This window comes from Protopterus annectens, chromosome 1.part0 (genome assembly GCF_019279795.1).
Source record: "Protopterus annectens isolate FY-2018-M chromosome 1.part0, PAN1.0, whole genome shotgun sequence".
In the NCBI taxonomy this organism is placed as follows: Eukaryota; Metazoa; Chordata; order Ceratodontiformes; family Protopteridae; genus Protopterus; species Protopterus annectens.
This window is the reverse complement of record NC_056725.1, coordinates 1,497,843,385-1,497,864,630: the sequence shown is the minus strand read 5'-3', so window position 1 is coordinate 1,497,864,630 and position 21,246 is coordinate 1,497,843,385.

The window sequence follows — 21,246 nt, the reverse complement described above, 5'->3', positions numbered from 1 at the left end:
TTTCCATGTGTTTCTATTTCTATGTAGCTTGGAGGCTGGTGGGCCTAGTGAGCAGAAGGGTGTCTGACTTTATCTTTCTGTGTTTGTCTTGCAGCCTGATATTATCTTTTCACTAAGTACTGAGGTCATTTTCTAGAAGCTGGTAGAACTCCATTCTTAGCTTCCTTCTTAGCCATCCAGTATTCCTTTTTGGCCTAGTCTTTCTTTTCCACGTCCCACTTTGTTCTGCACTGCTCCTTTCTTTTATTTTTTTCTTTTATTATTTTTATTTTATTTTACATTTGTTGACCAGGCTAGTCTAGCTGGATACATGTCCATTTTCAGTAGAGGCCTGGGAAGAAATCATACAAAATTAATATAGAAGTTATGACAGATATTATAAAAACAGCAATTGTTACATAAAAACATTTTTTTTTTTTTTTTTTCACAAGAAGTGCAAATTATAATACTCAGTGATTTTGTGAAAAGGTACAATATACATATATACATACATTTTAAATGCAATGATATAGTATATTGAAACATAAAGGGAAGATTAAAAAGGATGTAGGGTGAGAATTAGTGCATAGGAAAAAGTTAGTCAGGGTTAGTACAGGAGCATAGCCAATGTTTATTGAGATATAGTTTTAGATTCTTTTTAAAATGTGAGAGAGAAATCTGAGATGTGATTTCAGAGGGTAGTTTATTCCATATGTTTCCAACAGAGAGAACAAGGAGTCACCTGCTGAGTTGGGTTTGGTAGTATTGATCAGCAGTTTGTTTGAGGAGCGTAAGTTCTTAAGATCATTGTAAGGTGTAATGAGACTAGAGAGTATTGAAGTGTTGCTGGGTTGATACAGGGTCTTGTGGGCTATTGTGAGCTGGTGAAATTGGAGCTGGTTAAGAAATTCTAGCCAGTCTAGTTGTCTTAGATTCAAACAGTGATGGGTTCTAAAAGGAGAGCCTGTAGCAAATCTAGCAATATTATTATAGGATGTTGCTAGTTTGTTGAGGTTGTTTTTAGAAAAATTGGTGCATATAGGAGCAGCATAGAGTAGAGTGGAGATTAGGTGAGTTCTGGCTATAGCGGTCCTAGCTACTGGTGTAAGATAGGGTTTGATTCTGTAAAGGTATTCTATTTTTTTGTTAACTAATGTTATTGTGGTGTTTATGTGAGTATCAAATTTGAGATTGTTGTCTATTGTTATTCCTAACAGTTTAGTGGTTGGGTCAGGAGAAATAAGAGTATCGTTGTTGGAAGTGAGAGTGAAATGTAAAGAGGTGGACTTTCGGGTTGGTGTGAAGAGTAACAGTTTAGTTTTTTGGGGGTTTAGGAGGAGGCAACGGTGTGAGAACTATTGTTCTACAATATTGAAAGCTTTTTGGAAGTTCAGTTTGAGAAGTGGCTGAACAGATTATAGTAGATAGAGTCATATGCATATTGAATGCAGGTGGAGTATGGAATAGCTGATTGCAGGTCATTAATATAAATGGAAAATAGGAGTGGGCCTAATATGGAGCCCTGCGGGACCCCGAGGGAGATAGAAAGGTGATTAGATAGTTTATTTTGCCAGAGTACAGCCTGCTGTCAGGTTTCTAGGTAAGATGTGAACCAATTCATAGATAGAGGATCAAGTGAAAGAGAATTCAGTATGTGTAGAAGTAGTTGGTGATTAACCATGTCAAAAGCTTTAGATAAGTCAATGAAGACTGCAGATGAAAGAATATTTTTGTTGTGGTTGTTGTTGATGCAGTTTGTGAAGGATAGCAGGGCAGTGGTGGTACTGTGAAAAGGTCTGAATCCATGTTGACAGTTGGCAAGTAGGTTGTTATGGAGAAGGTGGTTAAGTAGTTGTTTATGGATGCACCACTTTTCCATAATTTTTGCAATAGGGGATAGTAGAGCTATGGGATGAAAGTTAGAAAAGTCATTGGAGTTCCCCCTTTATGTAGTGGGATGATATGAGAAATTTTCCAGATAGATGGGATAGTTCCTTCACTTATGGATCTATTTATCAGAATGGAAATGGGATTGGCAATGCTTTAACTCCTTTTTGCAGGAATTCTGCTCTGAGTTTGTCAGCTGAGGGGGTGGTAGATTTTAATTTTTGGAGAAGGGAGGAGATAAAGGAAGTAGACACTGGTTGTAAATGAAATAATGGGGGTGGGTTTGTAGTAGAAGTAGGCAGATTTGAGGTATCAGGAGATAGGTGGCTAGCAAGAGTTTGGATGGCGTCTGTGAAGAAAGAATTAAAGGCATTAGCTGTTTGTGTGGGATTCTCTGGGTTTGAGCCTTGTGGGTTGGGTGTGATAGATTGGCCTGGGAATAGAATGTTAATGCTAGTCCAAAATTTTCGAGGTGCCTTGTAGGAGGGTTGCTGTAATTGGAGATAAAAGTTCTTTTTGTCTAACAGGATGGCTTTTTTTGTAATATTTCTGTGTTCCCCTAAAGGTTTGGTGATCTGTCGGATTCTTAGTAGTACGCCATTTTTCCCAGGATTTGCTTCTGAGAAGGATTTTTTGCCTAATATTGTTAGAGAGCCAAGGGGCTGGTTTAGCTTTGATTCTAATAGAGCGTGTTGGTGCATGGTTGTCCAGGATGGTTAAGAATGTGGAATTGAAGTATTCTACTGCTTCATTTAGAGGGAGAGATTTTAATAGTGACCAATTACATTGTTTCAGTTCTGTTTAGAAAAGTTCTGGGTTAAATTGCTTTTTGGAGCATACTATTCTGAAAGTGTTAAGGAAAGTTAGGTTGGTTTTATGTCTGATAATGTAAGGTAGTGAATGGTCACTTAGGTCATCTGCAAGGGTACCTGATATGTAGGTTTGATGAGGAGTATTAGTAAGTATCCAGTCCAAGGTACTTTCTTTGTTGTTGAGTCTATTAGTTCTGGTAGGGCAGTTAATAGTTTGTGAGAAGCCATATAGGTTAATATGGGTGGTGGGGTTTGTACTACTACAGGAATTCCAATCAATATTAAAGGGTACCTGATATGTAGGTTTGATGAGGAGTATTAGTAAGTATCCAGTCCAAGGTACTTTCTTTGTTGTTGAGTCTATTAGTTCTGGTAGGGCAGTTAATAGTTTGTGAGAAGCCATATAGGTTAATATGGGTGGTGGGGTTTGTACTACTACAGGAATTCCAATCAATATTAAAGTCCCCTAGGACTATGGTTTCTTGTGGGGGATTAATAGAAAGCCAGTTAAGGATATACTCAAGTGTATAAATGTTATTTCCTGGGGGAAGATATATATAGATGATATTTATGGCTTTACATGTGTTGACCTGAAGTATTGAGATAATTATTTCTGCACTATTGTCCAAAGGTAGGTTAAGATTTATAGTGCTGACGTATAGCTCTGCTTTATAGAGGATTGCTACCCGTCCTCCCTTTTTGGTTGCACAGTCAAGTCTAATGATATTGTAACCAGGTGGGGTGATTTCATTGTCTTTAATGGTAGGTTTTAGCCATGTTTCTGAAAAACATAGAATGTCAAATAGGTGGACATCTAGGAGGGCATGAACTTGAGCAATTTTATTGCAAATACTACATATATTAAGATGTGCTATAGAGAGTGAGTTGGAAGAGTTGGATGACTTCTGTGACTTCCTCAGTAACCTTTCTTTAAGTACCTTATTTCTATCGCTTGCTTGGCCACATATCTGTTCTGTAATCATCCCACATGCTGTTTGGAGTTGCTTCCATTCTTCTTCGACTAAGACTGTTTCCTTCTGTATTTGTCTTGGGGTACTTGAGCGCTGAGTACTTTGTTGTTCATTCTCACCCTTTAATTGTCTTCCATTTATGAGTGAGTTTCAGATGGAAACATTCATCATGATTTGGGGGAAAGACCCCCACAGAAGCACAAGTAGATAATGCAAAGGACGGAGATAATGTATTGGCTGGAGGCCAGGATCGACTCTTGTACCTTGTGCATGGGAGGCAAATACCTTAACCACTTTGCTATCTGGTCTCTCTCCCTCTCAGGGCAAAAAAATATATACCTTCAATCTGTACAGCTCATTCCAGTGGTGAGAATTAAACCTTGCATCTTGTGGTTGGAAAGCATGCACACTAACTACTGTACCATTTGACCTTTCAGGGAAAGATGCTTTTAAAAAAAGGGGTTTTCAGCCTCATGATTCTCCTTGCTTATCAGTCTAGTCAGCCTTATGGGTCAGTAGTTTCCTTTGTCTATTGATGGCCCACCTCTGTGCAAAGGGATGACTGTTGCTGTCCTCCACTCTACTGGAGCAAAGCCTGCCTAGAGAGTGTTGTTAAATAGAGAACTGAATTGGTGTGCTAGATCATGCTTCAGCTATTTACTAGGCACCCTGGGATTCCATAAGGGTTTATAGATGTTGTGACTCTAGCTTTAGAGAGTGCAGTGACGACTTCTTCTTTTGTGATATCAGGCAATGGAATCATAGGGGGAATTTCATCAGAAGTGACCAGAGGTGATAAACGGGTGGAATTTTCATTGAATGTAAAGGCCAGCAAGTTTACAATGTCTTCTGCTTGAATATAAGCACTGTCTTCTTCAGACAACTCAGAATGTTTTGGAGTGTTTCCCTTAGCATTTCTAACCTAACTAAAAAATACTTTACGGTTATCCTTTGCATAGAAGGCTATTTTAGTCTCCTGTTAAGCTTTTGCAGATTTGATTTGTTTTCAGATTTGTCTGTTGATACTAATGTGGGATTTTTTTTCTGTTGAGCACTCTCCTGCTTAGTTTTAGACAGAAATGTCTGCCTTCTGTTGTATTGTGTGTTTATGACTGAGATCCTGTTAAATCGGCCATCTGTCCTGTGTTGGGCTGAATGCCCTCCCTGTACCTTCAGGTATACTGAGTGTTTCTAATTGTACTCAGTGCGGATCCTGTAACTAACAATGATATGGTAGGAGGCTTTGCCAACGGTCAGGCTGGACATGGAAGCTCAGTTTCCATTCCTTTTTTTTTGATGACTTCCGTGACTTCCTCAGTAACCTTTCTTTAAGTACCTTATTTCTATCACTTTCTTGGACACATATTCCATTCCTTTTTTTTTTTTTTTTTAAGAATTTTACTTTTTTGTGGATGGTGACAATGGGATTATAAATGGCTGTCATGATTTGCTACAGTTGAGTTGAATTTTGGAGTAAATTTTACAGATAATGGCTGTATTGTGATGTTTAAGTAGTTAAGTAGATTTTGTGCACATCATTTGGTGAGGCAGTCAGCTTTGTAAGAGATGGCTTCCAAAAGAATTAATGGGACTTGTGTAGACTACACACATGAATATTACAACTTAGGCTCCTGCCTATCCTGTTCTATCCTCCTGAATGTACCCTCCCAGACGTACTTGTTAAAAACCCACTAAAAAGGACAATTAAACCAAAACTGAAAGCCCATACTGCTCCCTGAGTGCCACTCCCAGTAAGGATTTTAAGTGAAACTAGGGCTCCTACCTATCCTGCTCTAACCTCCTGAAAGTACCCTCCTGGACGTACTTGCTAAGAACCCGCTAAAAAGGACAATTAAACCAAAACTGAAAGCCCATACTGCTCCCTGAGTGCCACTCCCAGCAAGGACTTTAAGTGAAACTTGGTCTCCTGCCTATCTTGCTCTAACCTCCTGAAAGTACCCTCATGGACGTACTTGCTAAGAACCTGCTAAAAAGGACAATTAAACCAAAACTGAAAGCCCATACTGCTCTGTGAGTGCCACTCCCAGCAAGGACTTTAAGTGAAACTTGGGCTCCTGCCTATCCTACTCTAACCTCCTGAAAGTACCCTCCTGGACGTACTTGCTAAGAACCCGCTAAAAAGGACAATTAAACCAAAACTGAAAGCCCATACTGCTCCGTGAGTGCCACTCCCAGCAAGGACTTTAAGTGAAACTTGGGCTCCTGCCTATCCTGCTCTAACCTGCTGAAAGTACCCTCCTGGTTGTACTTGCTAAGAACCCATGAAAAAGGACAATTAAACCAAAACTGAAAGCCCATACTGCTCCCTGAGTGCCACTCCCAGCAAGGACTTTTAAGTGAAACTTGGGCTCCTGCCTATCCTGCTCTAACCTCCTGAAAGTACACTCCCGGACGTACTTGCTAAGAACCCGCTATAAAGGACAATTAAACCAAAACTGTAAGCCCATACTGCTCCCTGAGTGCCACTCCCAGCAAGGACTTTAAGTGAAAGTATGTGTACTGCTTAACATTTTGTAGTAATTAATTTGATTTCTACTAGGTCGCAGTGCGCTTCCCTGCCAGGCTAGCCAGGAGCCACAACTCCCCTTTCTTTTGCCTCTTAATAATCCTATTCTCCCTTTTATAACTATACCCCCTATCCTGGACCATGATAGCTCCCTCCTTCCCCTTACCTGATATCTCTCTCTGGGGTCGCTCCTCTACCTTCTTGCTGTCTCCACTACTTTACCCACTCCTTACCTTATCTATCCCAAACAGTCCACTGACATCTTTTCCTCTGCTCACTCCCTCACTACTGTTCCAGGACTATCTATCCATATCTCACTCTACAAACACCCTTTCTCTATCCCTTATAAAGCCTCTTACCTTCTCCTACTGTCTTTCATCTATATATCTACCCACTACTCAATTTCTCTGTAAGTCTTTCTACCTCTTACACATCACTGCAAACTTACCTTTTGACTATCACCCTCTACTGATTGTCTTCCTCACAGTCCCTTCCTTTGGCTCTTGTCTCACTATTCTTATCTTTCTATTCTTCTCTTAGTCTCTCTTAACTTCCTTTCATACAGACTATTCCTGGTCTGACCCTGTCGCTCCAACTGCAATCTCCCCATCTCTTTACCCCTCCGTAATCCTCTGTCTTTTCCTTTCTGAACTGCCTTACCTGACACAGTTTCACCTCGCGACTTCCAGTCTCTATTTGCTCTCCCCATACTCTTCCTTTCCTCCCCAGCCAACTCACTCCTCCTATTTCGCCCATTTCCTCTCCTTCTCTATATAGTTCCCACATCCAAGCAGATGCCATCTTAATTCTCCAGTCCTGCCCCTGGCTGCTGTGCATCCCTGGCTCCAGCGACCTAATTGTAAGTTTGTCTGAAGGACTCTTCTGCTAGCTGTAACTCTGGATTATGTTACGTGCTTGCCATTACTGTACTGGCTGTCCTAAAATGTGAATTATACGTACATGCTTTCCCGCTGCAAATGCTTAATTAATAAAGCGTTTTGCATGCGGAACTTGCATTTAACCGATAGGGACTTGTTTATTAGTCGTTTTACTGAATCTGTACTAGTTAGTTGAAACTGTTACCTAACTGTATAACTGGGATAGTTTACTTTGTTTAACTAAATCAGTGCTAGTTGCATAGTAATCAGTACTTTCGTGACTACTTCCTAATGTATCTGTAAATACTCAGCTTATTCTAGCGATTAGCATGTGGTTTAGAAATAGCTGTTTGGGGCTTGCTTTGTTGTTTAATCTGAATCTGTGCTTGTTGCTCTAAAGCTCTTAAACTGTAGTTCTTTTTTTGTGTTTGGTTCTGTCGGAATTCTAATGTATGCAATCGCTCGACTAACACAGCGCTTGCACGAGGATTCTTAATCAGCTGTTTTGGGGCTGTCTTAGTCGTTTCACCCGAATCAGTGCTAGTTGTCTAATAGTCTACTCCTTTGCCTGAATCCTTTGCAGTTGTTCAAACCAGGATTCAACTTAGCTGTCTGTCTCAGTCGCTTATATGAAAACATTACACATGTGGAGCACCTACTCTTACTGTTTGAACTTAACATAGTCGCTAGCCAAGGTCCATTCATTGCAACTTGTTCCAATTGCTTATATTTAGTCTGTAATTAATTATTGTCTGCCTATTTTAAATTAATTTTGTATACTAGGGACTGTTTCACTCATAGTTTTACCTATCTGTGCTTAGTTATTAGTTGCTTAAAGTCAGTCTGTTTAACTAATTGTCTGCTCATTTAAATTAACTTTGCACACAATGAACTGTTTTATCTTAGTTTACCTATCTCTGATTTGTCTGTATCATTAAGGTATTTGAAAGAGTGTAACTTATTTTTTCATCTCAGCTGCTATATACATTCATTTTCAAACTTAATTATGTATGTTTAATAACTGTCTGCTTGTGAACTCTTGACTCCTGCACTGCCTGCTTCATTACATTTTTCTCTCTCCTTGCATGTTCTAGCTTGGGCTCCTGCCTATCCTCCTCTATCCTCCTGAAAGTACCCTCCCAGACGTACTTGCTAAGAACCTGCTAAAAAGGACAATTAAACCAAAACTGAAAGCCCATACTGCTCCCTGAGTGCCACTCCCAGCAAGGACTTTAAGTGAAAGTATGTGTACTGCTTAACATTTTGTAGTAATTAATTTGATTCCTACTAGGTCGCAGTGCGCTTCCCTGCCAGGCTAGCCAGCAGCCACAACTCCCCTCTATTTTGCCACTTAATAATCCTATTCTCCCTTTTATAATTATACCCCCTATCCTGGACCACGATAGCTCCCTCCTTCCCCTTACCTGATATCTCTCTCTGGGGTATCTACTGCATTAGACTGACTGGCCACTAGGTGGCGCTCCTCTACCTTCTTGTTGTCTCCACTACTTTACCCACTCTTTACCTTATCTCCCCTAAACAGTCCCCTGACATCTTTTCCTCTGCTCACTCCCTCACTACTGTTCCAGGACTTCCTATCCATGTCTCACTCTACAAACACCCCTTCTCTATCCCTTATAAAGCCTCCTACCATCTCCTACTGTCTTTCATCTATATATCTACCCACTACTCAATTTCTCTGTAAGTCTTTCTACCTCTTACACATCACTGCAAACTCACCCTTTGACTATCACACTCTACTGATTGTCTTCCCCACATTCCCCTCCTTTGGCTCTACCCGCTCCGTTCGCCCTGCGGGCTCACTCCGCTCCCCTACCCTGTCCCCAAATTCCACCCACCACCAGCACCTCTACATTTATTCTTCACATACTCCTCCTACCCATATCAATTAAACAATCACAGTCATCCTCTTATTACCCCCACTTCTATATCAATTCATCTAATCTCAGTCCTCCTCTTATTTCCCCTCCCACTCTTACTCTTCCCACTCCACTTTCCTACACCCGCTCTACACTAAATCTCCCTCTCTCTTGTCTGCTAATTTATATCACCCCTTCTACTTCTTTACCTCTTCTCCTCAACTAGCCTGTTCACTCCCATCACATTTCTCCCTTCTTTACCCCACCCATTCTAAACATGACCTCCCAAATCCTCTATACTATCTGACTCCCCTGCTCCCTTCTTGTCTTACTAATTCCTCTTTATCATGCTACTTCTTACTCTTCCAAAGCTCCCCATACCTACCTTCTCCTCAAACTATCCCTTGCACTCATCTGCAACCTCTTCTACTCACACACCCTCCTCCCTTATTCCATCCAACCTACTGCACCTTTTCCATCCCAAACTCTTCTCCACCTCAACAAAAACTTTCACACTTAAACTACTGCTAACCCCAAACAACTTCCTACTGTACAAACCTAAAAGGCTAAAAGCTATTGCCAGTAATGTCCTAGCCTTATCTGGAGATATCCATCCTAACCCCGGCCCCTGCCTCATTACAAAAAACTCCTTCCCTCCACCCCCTTCTTCTCCTCCTGCTACAAATAACCCTTTCCCTCCTTCCCCTTCTTCTCCTGCTTTCTCTCTTAACACTCTTAAGTTCTTCATTATCAATGCCCAGAGCCTTAACAACAAAATTCACCAAGTACAAGCTTGGATTCATCACAACCAACCTGACATCTTAGCCATCTCTGAAACCTGGCTAAAACCCCATATTACTGACTCTGAAATCTTACCTCCAGGTTTCCACATCCTCAGAAGTGACTGATTAAATAAAAAAGGTGGAGGCTCTGCACTAATCTACTCTAACCTTCTCTCCCTAATCCCTCTTCAAATCCCAACCCCACAATTCAAAAATTCTGAGCTAACAGCAGGTTTCCTCCGATTGAATAAACATAAGAATATCTGCATGATTTCCTTATATATCTCCCCAGGCGACAACATCTCTACCCTTGAAAATATTCTTTACTAGGCCTCAACTGAAATAAAATATGAAACCTACATTCTAGGCAACGTTAATATTGATTGGAATAAAATCAACACGCCTTCCCCCTCCCTATCCATTAACCTATACAACTTCACCCAAGTAATCCATTCAACAACTCACCCTAACAAAAACCACCCCCAGGGTCCATCATAGACTGGATTCTAGTCAACCATCCAAACAAAATAATTCTCTCTAGCACTATCCCTGACACCTTCAGTGACCATCTCCCTGCCTTCATTCATCGCTCAGCTAACTCCACCCAATATCAACACCATTACATTCAAACTCTTAATCTTAGCAACTTCAACCCCACAATTTTCTCAAACACTTTTAAACAAATTAACTGTCAAATCCTAAACACTCTCCCCCTTGACAATGCTGTAGAACATTTTAACTCTATCTTCCTAAATACTCTTAACTCCGTAGCCCCTTTAAGAAACAAATGAATCAAAGCCAATTCTGCTCCTTGGCTGACCAAAGAAACTAAACAAATCATGCGTCACAGAGACAAATCCTGGAAGCTTTATCAGAAAAATAAACTGTCTTCTGCCTTGCTCCAATACACCCAACTCCGCAACCAAGTAAAAAAACTAATCACCTTGGACAAAAAAAAAAATACTATAATAAACTTCAGTCCAAAAATAATAAGAACCCAAAACAATTCTGGAAATCAGTTAACTCCCTTCTCCATCCAGGGTCCAGGAATAATCCCTGCCCTGACCCTAGTTTAACTGACATGGAGCTGAGCTCTCACTTCAACACTTTCTTTACAGAATCCATAGCTAAGCTAACCAAAACATTCCCAAACAATAATCCACCCAACTCCCTTTCCTCAACACCCAACAACCCTAATAACTGTCCCTTTAATTTCCAGCTCAAACCAGTTTCAACCATTTTTATAAAAAGGCTCTTATCAAAACTTAAGCCATGCTCTAATGCCCCTGACAACATACCCTCCTCCTTCGTCAAATGCGCAGCCGAAGGTATTGCTCTCCCAATTAGTATCCTGATTAACAGATCCTTAAAAGAGTTGTATGTACCCAAACTTTGGCATTCAGCCTACATTCTACGTCTTCACAAAGGAGGTAAAAACACCACTATTTTCTAATTTCTGCCCCATTGCCCTACTCTCTCCAATATCTAAAATTCTAGAAAAATGTGTCCACCACCAACTTTTGCCTTTCTTAACTCAGAATCACCTACTAACACCCACCCAACATGACTTCCATCCTGGCCACAGCACCATAACTGCCTTACTATCCTTCCTAGAAACAGTCAATCGAGCCCGAGATTCTGGACTTCTAGTATCCACAGTACTGCTAGATCTATCTAAAGCCTTTGACACCATCTCCCATACACACCTTCTTTTTCATCTCACCAATCTTAATATCTCCTCTAATACTCTATCCTGGTTCTCCAGTTACCTATCAGACAGATCTCAAGCTGTCAGATGGAAAAACTCTACCTCTTCCTTCTTGCCTACACCTACTGGTGTTCCTCAGGGGTCCATCCTCGGACCCATGCTTTTCAACATCTTTATAAATAACCTTCACACTGTCATCCCTGACACTGCAGTCATCCAATACACTGATGACTCTACCTTAGTTTGTGCTGCCTCTAACATTCCTGAACTACTGACTAAAACACAAATAGCTTTTTCCACTACAGAGAACTGGATGCACCAAAACCATCCCTCCCTCAACTCTAATAAATCTAAAATACTAACCCCCCCCACCAGGGTTTCCTCCTTTGACAAAAATGCTTTCAAAGTCCTAAGCCAAACCAACACTGCTATAGAAGTGGTCCCATCTGCAAACCACCTCGGCATTACCATAGACGAACACCTTAAATTCAATCTCCACATACAACAAAACATAAAGAAAACCCACCAAAAGTTAGGTATGCTCTACAGGAATAACTGATTTCTTTCCAACTCCTCTAGGCACACCTTGGCAATTACCTACCTTCTACCCTCTCTACTATATGGAGCCCCTCTTCTAACCAATCTGTCTGCTTCCAACAACTCAAAACTTGAAATTTGCTATAATAAGATTTCTTAATTTGCCACTAAATCCAAAACCTCAACTCACCACTGCCTTTCCCTACAATCTCTGAATTGGCTAGAACTCCCTAACCACCTAGACTATCTCCAGCTAACCACTGCTCACAAATTAATATTCTACCCAGATAAATGCCCAGCCTTAACAAACATCCTTCCCCCATACATCCCAAACAGATCTCTGAGATCTGAACACCAAAACATAATCTCCATCCACAAACCCAAATGTCCCGCTGGCCAGCTTCTACTCTCCTTCTCTCTAGGTAAAAAATGGAACTCCCTCCCTCCATCACTTAGGACTGTACCTAACTCTGAATCCTTCAAGACCCAACTTTTCTTATACCTGTCATCCAAATGGAAATGTTCCTGCTTTCACCCTATATAAATTCTAGTGATTTTCCCCACTGAGCTCTCTATACTCCTGCTCCACTCTACCCTCAAGCTTTATTTATATTTCTCCAAAATATGCTTAGATGACTTTCACTTGACTCTAAGTATGTAAATATTGTAAATATCTGTATTGCCATTGGGAAAACAAAATCTGTATTGCACTGTCTTATGATGTACATTTATGCATTTGCATTTCCTGACTGTATGACTTTTACGCTTGTATTTTACCTTTAACATTATGTAACCTTTATTGTATTGTATTGTATTGCTTATGGAGCTTTTCTCCCCAGGCCTCCACTGAAAATGAGCACTTCTTGGCCCAGTGGACTTCCCCAGGAATCAAACTGAAAATAAATAAAATAAATAAATAAATAATGTTTTTCTTTTTCTATGTAGCTTGGTGGCTGGTGGGCCTAGTGAACAGAAGGGTGTCTGACTTTATCTTTCTGTGTTTGTCTTGCAGCCTGATAGTATCTTTTCACCAAGTACTGAGGTCATTTTCTAGAAGCTGGTAGAACTCCATTCTTAGCTTCCTTCTTAGCCATCTAGTATTCCTTCCTGGCCTAGTCTTTGTTTTCCATGTCCCACTTTGTCCTGCACTCCTCCTTTCTTTTGATGACTTCCGTGACTTCTTCAGTAACCTTTCTTTAAGTACCTTATTTCTATCGCTTGCTTGGCCACATATCTGTTCTGCAATCATCCCACATGCTGTTTGGAGCTACTTCCATTCTTCTTCGACTAAGTCTGTTTCCTCCTCTATTTGTCTTGGGGTACTTGAGCACTTTCTTGTTCATTCTCCCCTTTTAATTTTCTTCCATTTATGGGCGAGTTTCAGATAGAAACATTCAGCATGATTTGGGGGAAAGACCCCCACAGAAGCACAAGTTGATAATGCAAAGGCCGGAGATAATGCATTGGCTGGAGGTCAGGATCGACTCTTGTAACTTATGCATGGGAGACGAAAACCATAACTGCTTCGCTATCTGGTCTCTCTCCCTCTCAGGGCAAAAAAAATATATACTTTCAATCTGTAAAGCTTTTCCCAGTGGTGAGAATCAAACCTTACATCTTGTGCTTGAAAGGCATACACACACTAACCACTGCACCATTTGACCTTTCAGCTAAAGATGCTTTTAAAAAAAGAGGTTTTCAGCCTCATGATTCTCCTTGCTTATCAATCTAGTCAGCCTTATGGGTCAGTAGTTTCCTGGGTCTATTGATGGCCCACCTCTGTGCAAAGGGATGACTGTTGCTGTCCTCCACTCTACTGGAGCAAAGCCTGCCTAGAGAGTGTTGTTAAAAAGAGAACTGAATTGATGTGGTAAGTCATGCTTCAGCTATTTACTAGGCACCCTGGGATTCCATAAGGGTTCATAGATGCTGTATCTCCAGCTTTAGAGAGTGCAGTGACAACTTCTTCTTTTGTGATATCAGACAATGGAATCATAGGGGGAATTTCATCAGAAGTGACCGGAGGTGATAAACGGGTGAAATTTTCATTGAATGTACAGGCCAGCAAGTTTACAATGTCTTCTACTTGAATATAAGCACTGTCTTCGTCAGGCAACTCAGAACGTTTTTGAGTGTTTCCCTTAACATTTCTAACCAAACTAAAAAATACTTTACAGTTATCTTTTGCATAGAAGGCTATTTTAGTCTCCTGTTAAGCTTTTGCTGATTTGATTTGTTTCCCGATTTGTCTGTTGATACTAATGTGGGATTTTTTTTTCTGTTAAGCACTCTCCTGCTTAGTTTTAGACAGAAATGTCTGCCTTCTGTTGTATTGTGTGTTTATGACTGAGATCCTGTTAAATCGGCCATCTGTGCTGTGTTGGGCTGAATGCCCTCCCTGTACCTTCAGGTATACTGAGTGTTTCTCATTATACTCAGAGGGGATCCTGTAACTAACAATGATATGGTAGGAGGTTTTGCCAACGGTCAGGCTGGACATGGAGTAGCTCAGTTTCCATGTTTTTCTTTTTCTATGTAGCTTGGAGGCTGGTGGGCCTAGTGAGCAGAAGGGTGTCTGCCTTTATCTTTCTGTGTTTGTCTTGCAGCCTGATAATATCTTTTCACCAAGTACTGAGGTCATTTTCTAGAAGCTGGTAAAACTCCATGCTGTTCGGAGCTGCTTCCATTCTTCTTCGACTAAGACTGTTTCTTCCTCTATTTGTCTTGGGGTACTTGAGCGCTGAGTACTTTATTCTTCATTATCCCCTTTTAATTGTCTTCCATTTATGGGTGAGTTTCAGATGGAAACATTCAGCATGATTTGGGGGAAAACCCCCCACCGAAGCACAAGTAGATAATGCAAAGTCCTGGGATAATGCATTGGCTGGAGGTCAGGATCGACTCTTGTACCTTGTGCATGGGAGGCGCATACCTTTACTGCTTTGCTATCTGATCTCTCTCCCTCTCAGGGCAAAAAAATATATATAGCTTCAATCTGTTTCCAGTGGTGAGAACCTTGTGGTTGAAAAGCATACCACTAACCACTGTACTATTTGCCCTTTCAGGTGAAGATGCTTTTAAAAAAGGGGTTTTCAGCCTCATGATTCTCCGTGCCTATTAGTCTAGTCTGCCTTATGGGTCAGTAGTTTCCTGGGTCTATTGATGGCCCACCTCTGTGCAAAGGGATGACTGTTGCTGTCCTCCACTCTACTGGAACAAAGCCTGCCTAGAGAGTGTTGTTAAATAGAGAACTGAATTGGTGTGCTAGGTCTTGCTTCAGCTATTTACTAGGCACCCTGGGATGCCATAAGGGTTCATAGATGTTGCATCTCTAGCTTTAGAGAGTGCAGTGATGACTTCTTTTGTGATATCAGGCAATGGAATCATAGGGGGAATTTCATCAGAAGTGATAAACGGGTGAAGTTTTCAGTGAATGTAAAGGCCAGTAAGTTTACAATGTCTTCTGCTTGAATATAAGCACTGTCTTCTTCAGCCAACTCAGAATGTTTTTGAGTGTTTCCCTTAACATTTCTAACCTAACTAAAAATACTTTACAGTTATCCTTTGCATAGAAGGCTATTTTAGTCTCCTATTAAGCTTTTGCAGATCTGATTTGTTTCCGGATTTGTCTGTTGATACTAATGTGGGATTTTTTTCCATTGAGCACTCTACTGCTTAGTTTTATACAGAAATGTCTGCCTTCTGTTGTATTGTGTGTTTATGACTGAGATCCTGTTAAATTGGCCATCTGTCCTGTGTTGGGCTGAATGCCCTCCCTGTATCTTCAGGTATATCTCATCGTACTCAGAGGGGATCCTGTAACTAATAATGTTATGGTAGGAGGCTTTGCCAACGGTCAGGCTGGACATGGAGTTGCTCAGTTTCCATGTTTTTCTTTTTCTATGTAGCTTTGAGGCTGGTAGGCCTAGTGAGCAGAAGGGTGTCTGACATTGGGCAGAATTCAGGAAGACTTGCACGGCGTGTTCGGGTAGAGTAAGGCTAGAGCAAGGCAATATGTCTGCCGAGCTATTTAGCAATATCCGGTAGGGGCGTGTAAGATAGCCCCTAAAACGACCATTGCACGGGCAGTGTTAGGATATGCAAATTACCTCATTTGCAGCTGAAAGCTATGCAAATGAGTTAAATGTGCGATCCAGGAAACAGTAACCATTCCGTGCAAGAGTAGAGTTATTTGCAGAAATGTACTCGGTTGGTAACCGAGTACCGTTCTGCAAATAGCTAAAAGGAGCAATGACAGCTCCAAATAAAGGATGCATTCAGTTGAGGAAGCATGCAAATGGCCAAATATAAGGGCATTGGCATTTAATCATGTTGCAAATTAATCAAATCAAATTTTTTTTTCCATGATCTCAGATGTTTAAGCATAGCGCAGCACCCCGCAAACATTAGGCACTTTAAAATCCAGAAAATAATATAAAAACAGGCAAAAATAGGCATTGTAATAAAAAGTTTAATTTGCCATGCAGGTGAATGGCAGGCTGAAGACAACATTGCTACTGAGTAGGGGTTGCTATGGGGGGAAGGCAAGTTCCAGAGATGTAACCAAGTATTAGTAGGAGGTCCTATACAAATGAGGGTAAGGATAGTGAATCCCAAGTTTACATGGCATATGAGCTAAGTCTGTGGAGTGTAAGAGTAGGATAAGGGGAGTATCAGAGTAGAAGATAGGTGACATCATGAGGGGGGTATGTATGAAAGAATGTAAGCTCATTGGAGCAGAGTGGCATGTGTTTGCTGTCAGTTACTCATCACTGGAAGAGGTGTGTCAACAGGTATCCTAGCTAAAGGCAAGAAACTGAAGATGTATGCCGTGGATATCACTAAAGTTTCTTGTAAAAGTGCTTGCCACGTGTTTGTGTGCGGGTGCGCACCTGTACCTCCGAGTAAGACATTGTGCGTGAGTTTAAGCCAGAGTAAGCATGTGTAAGGTTGTGGAAATCTGTGTAGGCGCGTTTGCACCTATGTGCGCACATTTAAGCAGGAGTAAGCAAGTGTTAGGTTGTGGAAACCCATGTAAGCCTGCGTAAGCATTTGTGCTCTCGTGTGAGCTGGTGTGCGCGTGTTTGCACGGTGCTGCCCCCTGTGGAAACAGAAAGGGAAAAGTAAGCACAACAAATAGTAGGAAGTTAACCAAGGAGAACTAGCAGAGCTAGCAGGTGAAAACAATCAGAATCAGGCAATTACACAGGCAGTACACTAGCCCAGCCCAGCCCAGCACTTAAAACTCTGCAAACAACATTCCACCATGTTTTTCTCAGAGACACTGCAACACTGCAGTATACTAAGAGAAGTGAAAACTTAAAAAGCTTTACTGAGACACAAAAATATGTTAGGGGCTGCCATTGCAGTTATAAGGCGTCATAGGCAACATGCTGAGTGTGGTGACAATGCAAATGCTTCTGAACAACCCACAGTGAGGAGACGGAGAAGAGCGTACAGGCCCAGGGTAACCTACCAGGGGCTACATGAGCTGGAGATAGTGGAGCACTATAGAGTGGACAGAGACCTCATGCAGAAAATTGTTGAGCTGTGCAGGCCACGCCTCACACACAGAACCAACAGAAGGGAACCCATCCCAGTGGAAACCAAGGTATGTGTTGGCCTAAGAATACTAGCAACAGGTACCTTCCAGAGACCAACTGGTGATATTATGGGGATTTCACAGGCATCAGCATCCAGGGTACTGCACCAGTTCCTGAATGCCATATCAGCACATGTCGGTGATCATGTATATTTCCCCAATACCCGTGAGGTATTGGCCAGCAATATGCGTCTTTTTCAGCAAATAGTGGAATACCCTGAGGTAGTGGGCGCAATAGACTGCACGTACATACGCATCAAAGCACCAGTCAGTGAGAGGGGTAGGGCCTACTTTAACCGCAAGGGCTTCCACTCCATCAACTGCCATTTCGTGTGTGATGCCCAGGGCATAATAATGAATGTGTGTGCTGGCTGCCCTGGAAGCTACAATGATTCCCATATCTGACATCTGACGCAGCTGTACCAGACATTTGCCAATGGGGACATCCCTCATGGTCACCTAGTGGGGGATGCTGGATGCACACTGGAGCCGTGGCTGATGACACCCATCAGAAATGCACACACACCCAAACAGGAACGCCATAATAAGGCACACGCACAAACACGAAATGTCATTGAGCATGTGTTTGGGCTGCTCAAGTCATGGTTCCGGTGCCTGGACACATCTGGTGGAGCCTTGCAGTACTCACCAACTACATGTACCCAAATTGTCATGGTATGTGCTATGCTACATAATATGATCCTGCGAAAACAGTTGCAGCAGGAGCAGCATAGGGCAAGGCCAAACAGCCCCCCACCATTGCCAAGGCCATCACAGGCAGAGCGTGACTCAGAGGAGGAACAACCTGAGCCTGTCCCAGTAGGCAGAAGGAGGAAAGTAGAAGTAGGAACCCTGGAAATGATACCTCTCTCTGACTCGCACATATAGTAAAAGGGATGCCTAACTTGACACTACCTGTTTTCAAACATGTATAAAGAGTGTACTATGTGCATCCGACATAGGCAGCCCTGCAGCACCACCTGAGGCATGATTGCCATGTTTTAAGCAATATAAAGCAGTGCTAAACAGCTTTTGCCACTATTTAGTATATGTAAACAAAATTGCATGCACTAACTAGCACAACTTTGGGCAATGTTGAGCAATATTGGGCAACGTTCAGCAATGTTGGTTAATGTTGAGCAATGTTGGGCAAGTTCGGGCAAAGTTGTGCATAGTTGAGCAAAAGCAGGTAAATATGCTCATATTTGCTTTACTGGTCCTTAAGCAGTCTGGTCTGCCCAGTATGAAAATAAAATGCAGTGACAGCCCTCAAACTCAGGATACTGTGCACTATAGTCACAGTACTGAGCCACTAAACCATGACAGTATTTCTCTGGTCAGTCTATGTGAAGAAATGCTGATAAGTCTATGCAAAGTGTCTCATGGAAACCCTGCAGGCACAGCATAATCCCTGTAGATTTATCACACAAAGGTGAGCCCTGCAGTAAAAACACAACTTGATTGTCAACACACATATACTATAAATGTTAATGTTGGGCGTGTTCATGCACGTCAACAAATGTAGTGAACCTCAGACAGCAACATGCTGAAAGGTCACACTGGGCATGCTCACACACTTAAATAAATGAGACAAATGTCAGGCAACAACATACCAAAAGGTCAAACTGGGCATGCTCACATACTTAGGCTATGTCTGAGTACGGCAGTGGGCCACACATATCTGGCAGGTGCATGTGTTAACCCAGGAACCTCTCACTATTCACCAATTCTGCCTTGTGCACACAGTTAGATGAAAACAGACATGTATATAATATATTGGAACCCTGTCATAATCAAATATGTACTACAGATACTTAGGTTGTTCGTAGAAAGTAGAAAAGCAAAGAAGATAAAAAACCTGCAATCAGTATCATCAATAAACAATGTGCACTCCAAACATTATCTAAGCCAGGTTATGGAAAAATTATCTGCAAAGGAGTCTATACAGAAACATGACACTTCCTTCAGCTATGTCATACATAGCAATGTATACTCATATATGTCCTGAGTCAGGGCCAACTGTAAATGACTGACTATGCCAACATCCTGTCAGACAGGCCCATACATACATACCCACCTCCCACTGACAAAAGGCCCTATCATCATACTAGGAGATATCACATGTAGAATGGGTAAACAGCTCCTTCCAAAGCTGAAAACAGGGCATCAATTGGATTACATTGTTTCCCTATATGTGTCATAAGTGAACTGCAGAACAAACAGACCCTGCACCTGAACAGTCTGTTGAGCCTCACCCTGTCTACTGGATATGAAACTGTTGAATGTGTTACAGCAACATATGGCACACCCCACAAGTGTTGGTGCACAACAGACCATGGGAACTATAGTCTTATAAGCCTATGAAGTCTGATCTGCCAGGCCATGGAGTCCATCATGATTGAAGTCATAAACAGAGCTATTGCAAGCCTACAATCACACAACCCTGCCAACTTTGGTTTGGTCATGGGCAGATCATATTTCCCAAACCTGCTAGACTGTTTGCAAGGCAGTCACCCAGGACATACATCAATGAAATGAGCTACACATGTCCCACATAGACAACATCCCAGACACGTCGTATCCACAAAATCAACAACCAGTGTATAAATATGTATTGTCATCTGATGGATTGGCAACTGGGCCACAGATAGATCACACGAGGTAAGAATTGTGGAGTCCTGTTCAAGCTGGTAACACCTGCTGTCCCCCATGGTTCAGTCCTGGGATTGCATAAAACAAAGTGCACACACATTACCATGTCTAGTCTGATGATGTCAGCATCCTACAAGTATAGCAGGAGAAATGAAAACTCCCAGTAAAGCATATAGTGCATTGTGTTAATACGTATTTCTCTAGTATCATAACATAGTTGGGTAGGGGTTTGAATCATGTGTGTGTGTGTGTGTGTGTGTGTGTGTGTGTGTGTGTGTGTGTGTGTGTGTGTGTGTGTGTGTGGGAGGGGGTGTGTGTTTCTGTGTAATTTTCTTTGAGAGGAGTGCCCTTTTTGGAGACTAGGAAAACCCCTTAAACATGGTATATTCATCTTTGGCAAGTCTGATGATGTCAAATATACAGTGGAAATGAAAACTCCCAGTAAAGCATATAGCTCGTCGTGTTAATGCATACTTCCCTAGTATTATAGCATAGTTAGGTAGGGGGTTGAATCCTGTAAGTGTGTGGGGGGGGGATGTGGGTTTCTGTGTGATTTCCTTTGAAAGGAGTGCCCTTTTTGGAGACTAGGAAAACACCTTAAAAGTGGTAGATTAATCTTTGGCAAGTCTGATGATGTCAGCAGACTACAAATATAGCAGTGGAAATGCAAACTCTCAGTAAAGCATATAGTGCATCGTGTTAATGCATACTTCTTTAGTACTGTAACATAGTTAAGTAGGGGTTTGAATCTTGCAATTGCTAAGTGTGTGTGTGTGGGGGGGGTATATGTTTCTGTGTGATTTCCTTTGAGAGGAGTGCCCTTTTTGGAGACTAGGAAAACACCTTAAAAGTGGTATATTCATCTTTGGCAAGTCTGATGATGTCAGCATCCTACAAATATAGCAGTGGAAATGAAAACTCCCAGTAAAGCATATAGCGCGTCATGCTAATGTGTACTTCTCTAGTATCATAACATAGGTAGGGATTTGAATCCTGCAATTGCTGCGTGTGTGTGTGTGTGTGTGTGTGCG